At 38.6% G+C, this 9,025-nt stretch overlaps 1 long non-coding RNA gene across 1 annotated transcript in view; it reads left to right on the top strand.

Annotated features, from left to right (window-relative positions):
- LOC107555319 (uncharacterized) overlaps positions 1-9,025 on the top strand; it is a 91,497-nt gene that overhangs the window by 17,847 nt on the left and 64,625 nt on the right. Inside the window, exon 2 of the long non-coding RNA XR_001605153.1 lies at positions 1,930-2,034. This is a non-coding gene — a long non-coding RNA (uncharacterized lncRNA). The remainder of the gene's footprint in view (positions 1-1,929; positions 2,035-9,025) is intronic.

Genomic DNA, 9,025 nt, shown 5'->3' with positions numbered 1-9,025 from the left:
GAAAACTTTGCCCCCCCCCCCCCACTGTGATGTTTGGATGATAAAAGTGGCCTGTACATGTTTTTTTCCCTCCACAAAATAATTATTTCAGACATTTTTAACATTCTGCAAAAATCAAATGTCAAATGGGTTAAGTTTAGCTTAATCGTAGGACAGGATGACTCCCTTTCATAATTTTTAATTTTGTGATGTATCCGAATTTGCAAAAGTCTCCATTTAATTCCTTTATTAGTAATATAGAATATTCATCATCACCCTGTTGTTACTTAAGGAGAGCATCTTCCCCAATCTAACCCTACTAATGAATTGTTCGCAATGGTCATTTTTGCTTTCATGTTTTTGTAACGGCTGTGATGTGTAATGCAGGACTGACGAACAGAACCTGAGACGTTCCCTCATTCCCAACACAGGGACTCATTGTTGGCACTTTTGCTCCTCCATTAAAGCACACTTAATTAGTGCCATGTAAACAAATGGGACTTGCCGGGCTCCTATAGAAATGCAGAGTGCTCATTGAACAGTGTCTAATTTGTGTGTATGTGTGCGCACAATGAGGTGAGCGGGGACCACGATTCAGGCTCTGGGCTTTTTTGGCATGATTTTAATTTACAGATTGTGCACCTGTAGAGACTGCTGTTCTCTGATGTTGAGAGTTGAAGCATACATTTCCAAGTTTAATGATCTCTTGTATTAATGAGCACTGTATTATTGCAGATTCAAGGTGGTAGAGAATGACAATAGGAAAAGTCGTATTTTCTATGCCATGCTCATGATGTCTTCATTTTCCAGGGATTTCAAGGATTTGCATCACGTTTACTATTTGATTGATGGTGTATTTGTGCTGTTTGGTCATCAGGTGTCACCTGCTTTATTTGGATTGATTAAGATCATAATCATGAATCCCATTAATCCCAGATGTTTTAATTGAACGTGATGAGTGAGTAATTGATAGGCATAATCTGGCATGCATTTGGTTGTTTATACGCTACCGAACTGGGTTGTGCCATGTGCTTTGAAAACGTTCCAAGAACCGATTATGAGGGAGAATAATTGAATGCGCTAATCGTTTGAGAAATTTATATATATAAAAAAAAAAACACAACAACAAAAAACATTTTCACAAAGCGTGGGATGTGATTGAGCTTTGAGCATTTTTGCATTGCTAACAGAGGCAGGCCTTGTCACTGTGGTTAGCTTGGGCTGTTTCCTTTCTACAGTCCCCTGCCAGACCTGAGAAGATTTACTTCTGTGAAATGAAACTGATTGTTACATGCCAATCCGAGTTTTTCAAAAACAATATGACTGCTAAATGCCTCTGAATGCCACACAATTATAAACACAAACTCAGGAAGCACATAGAGTAATTGTATTAAACGTTTATTTTTTTCATGAGACTCCAGTGGTCTGAAACTCTGAGTTTCAGAGTAGGTTTAAACCTGGTTTAGGTGTGTTTGACTTGAAGCTGTCCTGCGCAGACCGATCGGTGTATGACATCAAAGTACCGCGAGAGCGATTCGAAAGCATAAGGAGCCGTCAGCTCTCTATAGCTCGAAAACACCTAATATAATACCGTTTTTTGTATTTTAATTTTATTTTGTTTTTGTGTAACTATACTTACCCAGGGAGAACTTGTGACATCATTCAAGTCTTGAAAAAAAGTTCTTCATGTTCTTAGCTTGTGCTCTTATCACATAAGTGGGAATTTCCAGGACAGGTAGCTAGAACAAACATTGCATGCAAAGTACACCACTGTCTGGGAAAAACAATACGTAAAAACTACAAAAAAAAAATGTCATTAATGTCTTTGATAAGGTCACCTGAAGGGCTGTAAAGATCAAGCCAGTAAACCCTGTTGCATGTAGTGAATGTGATTTGTTACAGTGCTGTTCTGAGCAATATAATCTTATAAAGTGTCTCTTGTTTTAATAGGTCGCTGCTCCTGACCATTTAACAATGGAAACTCATGTTCTTCCAGAGCCTCTTCATTTCACAGCCCACACTGCACTTCTGTCATTGTGAGAAATTCAGTCTCAGGTGGGTTTTCTATAGACATGTATATGTAGGATTTGTCACAGGAATTAATGTTTAACTTTTTGACATGTCTCTTGAGCTTAATGTATTTGCTTTACCTGGCTGTACCAGAATTCATGGCTTTTATAAAGAGTTGAGCATTAATCATGCTTGCGTTTAAGATTTCATTTGGATTGTTAAAGGGATAGTTCACCTGACATTGCGGTGGATCAGAGGTAAAAAAAAAATATATAAATACTGTTCAGTTTCTTGCACAGACCGATCGTTTTGTGTTTTAAGACCTCAGTGTATCGTCACGAGCCGCAGGGTTTAATTTGGTTTTGTCTGTATGGTTTTTTTTATTTATTTATTTTTTTTACTCTCAAATCCATGGAGCCCATTGACATCCATTATAGGGCCTTTCGCACTGCAAGAACCTTTTCATAGTACCAGAACTAATTGTGGAACTACCCACTTTTCGGCGTGTTCGCACCGCCGGAACTGGGAGCGATTTTAGTACCAGACTGCCTTTTTTCGAGAACCAAATTAGCTCCTACTCCGGAGCAGGGTCTAACCAGCACAACTGGTACTAATCGTGACGTAAGTAGACATTGATTGGCCAAACGCGTATGAAAACCCCCTCCCCCGCCGTGATTTAAAACGCTGTGTAAACATACTGTAAACATTGTGTCAACTTATTTCGCAAGTATGGAGAACAGCGATAGATGGACGGACGCTGAAGTGCAGGCACTTGTAACAAATGTAGCACTGGCAGTTGTCGTTGGAGATTCTTAGTCCTACTTTCCGTTCTTTCAATCGCTTTACGTATACGTCGACTTTCCATGTCCATTATTGTGAAACCCGCGAGACAACAAAAACAGCTCCGATCACAGCGTCCTCCATCCTCCTGTTGTTAACGTTGTTGTTGTTCTTTGTTTTCGTTGTTGAACGCCGCGCACAAATGACGTCGCTGTCGACCGGCTTACGTCACTTCTTAGTACATACTCTCGGTGCGAATGCAACCCTTTAAATGGTACTGGGAAATAGTTCGCGCAAAATCGTCCCAGTACTTTAGTACCGTACGTTTAGTTCTGGAACTAAAGCGGTGCGAAAGGGCCTTATAAGACTGATAGACTGCAACAGTTTGAGTTAAAAATCTTTGTTTGTGTTCTACTGAAGAAACAAAGTCACCTACATCGTGGATGTCCTGGGGGTAAGCAGATAAACATAACATTTTCATTTTTGGGTGAACTATCCCTTTAAGTATATTGTTTTGTGAAAATGTGCATATAGACCCCATTAAACTATCATATCTTTTTAAGTCCATACTAGGACAAACTCCCCTATTCCCCTCTCCTCCTCGAAATGTTCGGTATGAAGGAAGGCTTTGCATGCATGGACCATCGAAACATTAATCCTCCATATTGGAGTGTCATGTAGTGTCAGTGGTACCAAATGGTTCTTTTGTCACTTCTGCTTATTGTAGGATCATTTAGTTGCTGGACGTCCTTTTACCCAGAAGGGTGCCGTCCTGGCTGGCACTCTTCTCTCTCGAATCCGAACCCTTATTGCTTGCTGTTTTGAGGCACCATTGTTTAGAGATTTTGGCCAGAATCTCCAATTAGAGGACTGTTCTCTCTACCTCTTATATTAGAAATAACCATTCCCTATCCTGTAGTGCCTCTCTCTTTCTTTCAGCTGAGTTCATCTGTGTTTTCAGGCAGCTCAGAATGAGGTTGTTCAGCAGATCAACTGGTGGGCATTTGTGCAGCTGTCACAGACATGACGGGGAGGTAGCGGTGTGACTGTGCTATTCCGTCATTTGTGTAGCCAACCATTTATAGATTAGCCTGGGTGACTTACAGGTGAAGTCTTCTTTCCTTTGCTTGAAGGCCTGGCTGTCAATGCAGCCATTTGTATGCATTTATTAGTGCGTTGGTAGATTTAGTGTTTCAAAAGTTGTTGGATAACTAGTAGGGCTGGGTGATAATTTTTTATAATTTTAAACTCTCTATTCATCAAGGAGTTCCACAAAAATATTAAGCAGCACAACTGCTTAATATTTTCAACATTGATAATAATACGACACTAAATAAGCACCAAATTGAGCACAAAATCAGCATATTAGAATGATTTCTGAAGGATCATATGACACTGAAGACTGCAGTAATGGCTGCTGAAAATTCAACACAGAAATTACATTTTCATATATTCATATAAACATTTTATAGTATTACTGTTTTACTGTATTTTTGATCAAATAAATATAGCCAGAATATAAGAGACTTAAAAAAAAAAAAAAAAAAGTTCTTATCCCAAACATGCCTTGATCATTTTAAACTAGATTTTTACTATATTTTACTCGCATTGTACATTTTGAATATGATTTGCAGCCATGGCAGTTTGGTTGAAATGATGGTTCCTCCAATTGAATGGAAATCATATCAATATATTGAAAATCATCACAAGACAGAAAAAATATTGAGGTTATTTTTTAGCCCTAGAAAGTAGCCATCTTTTGGTTTTGATCTTTAAAGAGAGAGATTTTGCCACAAACAAATTAAAGTCTCAATCCAAACAAACGCTCATACATATGAACATGAGAACATATACAGAAACAGACAGTCTTATTCAGAGCCGTCTCGTTAAAGTTTTGTGTACTGTACTGTGCTCTGGAAAAATTTTAAAGTGCAAATTCATTTTTCATACAGCAACACGGCCGTTTGAGATATACGTTTTTCTACTAATTGTTGATGGTCAGGCACTGCAAGGAAGAGATTGGTTTTTCCAATTAAAAAATGCAGTGTATTGTTTCCCCACCCCCCTTCTGTCTGCTCTCAGTAGGAAGTACGTCTGTAACGGTCTTTTTGCCAGCAGGTGTATGTGTGTGTGTGTGCTGGGACAGTGTGTTTTTATACTGCGGAGAATAATGATCTTCTATTGAATTCATCATCTGTTCTGGGACAGTGTGTTTTTATACTGCGGAGAATAATGATCTTCTATTGAATTCATCATCTGTTCTGGGACAGTGTGTTTTTATACTGCGGAGAATAATGATCTTCTATTAAATTCATCATCCGTTCCTTTCCACATTGGAGGAAGATAAGATTAAATAGGTGGCACTGGATGTCAAAAGGAAACATAAGGGCCCTCCTCCTGTTGTGAGTCACACACTGGGGGTCTGTCACAAATCCCTCCATCCGATCTGCCTCCCTGCTTTTAACAGTGCTTTTCCATTCAGTCTTCCTTTTCATTTTCAGCCAGCAGCGTGTTCTTCCCAGAGGTTTTGGATTTTGTTTTCCCACTGCAGAGAGCCAAATAGCACTAAGGCATAGTGCTATTTGATTAACTAGGAGTTACTAGGCTCCTATTTAATAACCAAAGAAACAGGTTATAATAGCACTGCAAAACTCACCGCAGCCCTCTAAAAGAAAATGATTCTTATAAGTGCTGGCCTGTGTTTGTTAATGTTTGTGTTGTTTTGAAGATGATATGGTAGAATGGCCTACTAAGGGCTGATATTTTGCACTTTCAGAGTGATTTAATATATTTTTTCATCTTATGTTTAAAGGAACACTCCACTATTTTTGAAAATAGGCTCATTTTCCAACTCCCCTAGAGTTAAACAGTTGAGTTTTACCGTTTTAGAATCCATTCAGCCGATCTCCGGGTCTGGCGGTAGCACTTTTAGCTGTAGCTTAGCATAGATCATTGAATCTGATTAGACCGTTAGCATCTCCCTCAAAAATGACCAAAGAGTTTCTATATTTTTCCTATTTAAAACTTGACTCTTCTGTAGTTACATCGTGTACTAAGACCGACCGAAAATGAGAAGTTGGGATTTTCTAGGCCGATATGGCTAGGAACTATACTCTCATTCCGGCGTAATTATCAAGGAACTTTGGGTGCAGCAGGTGCAATGATATTATGCAGCGCCTGAAAATAGGCTTACTGTTGTGGTCTGTGTTATGTGTTTGGTGCAGTTTCAGTCAAATTATGGTATTATGATGGTTTAAATTTTGACATTTAACACACCTATTCAAGTCTATTTTCATGAATTTTTGCAAAAATGTATCCGTATGTATCAACATAATTGTCTGCTTACTCAATTGCCAATATAATTTTTAGTGACAACCCCACTAATTAGGGATGCACCGATACCACTTTTTCCAGTACTCACCCGATACCGATACTTTTATTTTTGGTTCTTGCCGATAAAGAGTACCAATACCAATATTTTTATTGCATTTGTACATTTTTTTAATATTGGGCGACTAAATGATGTCTAACATTAGCCAATGGCTAATACATTTTCAGACTTTACTCGCCAGTGTGTGAGTTGGAGGCTAAGTATAAGTTTAGCACAGATATATTTTCACTCGCCGAACACTGACTGAGTGCTTCAGAGTTTCTCTCTCCGTCAAGCGATCTGTGCTATTTTTCAGTTCATCTAAATGAATGCGCAGCGCACCTGTATTTAATGTACCGTAAATTCTAGTGTGAAGGCGCACACCTTGCCGTCACTTTGTCTCTCACACACGCAGAGAGAGAGAGAATTGACGCGCTACATGTAAACAATATTCTTTGTTGTATTTTCTTGTCAAAATAACAGCGTTGCTTTGGAATTCTTTAGCTTTTAAGAACTGCCGGGTTTTCCGGTAGTGGGCAGAACTAATGCACAAACAGCAATCTCATTGGCTGGCGCTCACCTGTTATTGTCCCTGAAACACTGAATGATCAAAAAGCACCACCACCAGTCAGTTCAGTTAAAATGACTAATATGCATTCATACATGGTTATCAAGTTTAAATTCTAATTACTAAAGTTCTATCATTAAATAATACTTGATTATCATATTATAATGCTTAAGTGTACTTTCAGATATTTAAAAACGGTGCCATTTTACAAACATTTTCATGTACAGTCGTGGTCAGAATTGTTGGCACCCTTGGTAAATATGATCAAAAAAGGCTGTGAAAATAAATCTGCATTGTTAATCCTATTGATCTTTTATTTTTAAAAATATACAAAAATATAACCTTTCATTAAAGAATAAGAATTTAAAATGGGGAGAAATCTCATTATGAAATAAATGCTTTTCTCTAATACATGTTGGCCACAATTAATGGTACCCTTTTATTCAATACTTTTTGCATCAACCTTTTGCCAAGATAACAGCTTTGAGTCTTTACCTATAATGCCCTATGAGTTTGGAGAACATCTGACAAGATCAGAGACCATTTCTACATCCTGAATCACTCCAGACCCTTCAGATTTCCAGCTGCATGTTGGTGCTTCTCCTCTTCAGTTCACCACACTCATTTTCTATAGGGTTCAGGTCAGAGGACTGGAATAACCATGGCAGAATATTCGTTTTGTGCTCAGTGACCCATTTTTGTTTTGATTTTGATGTTTGTTTTTGGATCATTGTCCTGTTGTAAGAGCCAACCTTGGCCCATTATAAGATTTCTAGCATGGACAGTCAGTTTTACATTTTTTATCTGTTGCTATTTGATAGAATCCACGATGCCATGCATCTAAACAAGATGTCCAGGACCTCCGGCAGAAAAATACACCAACAACATTAAAGATCCAGCAGTATATTTCATTGTACACATGGGGTACTTTTTTACTCCTGTGTGCACCAAACCTATCTTGAGTGTTTGCTGCTAATCTGACCATAGAACCCAGTCCTGTTTGAAGTTCCAGTAGTGTCTGGCAAATGAATATGCTGGAGTTTGTTTTTGGATGAGAGCATTTCCTTTTCTTTATTTTTTTTATTTTTTTTTCTTGAAAACCTCCCGAACAACGTCTGGTGTAGGTGCTGTTTGACAATTATTTATTTTTAGGCTTTTTGACCCTAAGACTCAACTAATCTCTGCTATTCTGCAGCTGTGGTCCTTGGAGAGCCTTTAACCACTCAAACTCTCCTCCTCACTGTGCATTAGGACAATATAGACACAGGTCCTCCTCCAGGAAGGTTTGTAACATCTTTTGTTGATTGGAAATTCTTAATTATTGCCCTGATGGTGGAAATGGGAGTTTTCACTACTCTAGCTCTTTTCTGAAAGCCACTTTCTATTTTGTGTAGCTCAACAATCTTGTTCTGCACATCAAAACTATATTCTTTGATTATACTCCTTGTGATGGATGATTAAGGGAATTTGGCCTTTGTTTTCCTTCATTTTTATTTTCCTGTGAAACAGGAAGCAATGACTGGATAATTTCATGTTCATAATTACCCTGGTGAGCTACAAATTACAAATATGAATGGGAATATACTTCAGAGATATTTTACTCATAAGAATTTCTAAGGGTACCATTAATTGTGGCCAACATGTATTAGAGAAAAACATTTATTTCATAATGAGATTCCCACCCATTTTAAATTCTTACTTTTTAATGAAAGGTTAGATTTTTTAGGTTAGATCAGTCTGGCGAGTAAACTAAAAAAATTACTAGCCAATGGCGATTCAATTGCCAAGATGTCTGTAGAGGGTTGACAGGCCTCTCTCATCTTTCTAAGTGGGAGAACTTGCACAATTGGTGGCTGACTAAACACTTTTTTGCCCCACTGTACATTATTGAGAATGTGTCACGATGTATCAAAATACTGATTGTAGCACAGCCTGCTGGCAGCCTGCTGATTAGTTGCCTACAGTGGCTCAGTATGGAGGTCACCAAGCTTGAGAGCAGAAGACCACAGCCATTTTTATGCTGTTCTCATGCCAAGTCATTTTTCATGTGTGTTTTGGGTCAGGCCCTCTGGCTTTTTACAGCACCTCTGAGGAATTGAGTTTGTGCTCCGCCGCCTCCGGGGGGGGTGGTTTCCCCCCCTCCCCCCCCCCCCCCCCCCCCCGCTCACACACACACACACACACTAAAGAACTGGCTTCACTCTGCTTCAAAATAATCTTTCTTTCATCACACCTTCTAGACAAAATATTATGACAATAGGTTTTGAGGCTTTCATGTTCTCACAAAGCAGACAAAAGTTTACTAATAAATGCTTTAG

The sequence above is a fragment of the Sinocyclocheilus grahami genome, unplaced genomic scaffold, assembly GCF_001515645.1.
Source record: "Sinocyclocheilus grahami isolate Dianchi unplaced genomic scaffold, SAMN03320097.WGS_v1.1 scaffold531.1, whole genome shotgun sequence".
In the NCBI taxonomy this organism is placed as follows: domain Eukaryota; kingdom Metazoa; phylum Chordata; class Actinopteri; order Cypriniformes; family Cyprinidae; genus Sinocyclocheilus; species Sinocyclocheilus grahami.
This window is presented reverse-complemented; position numbering and strand designations above follow the sequence as displayed.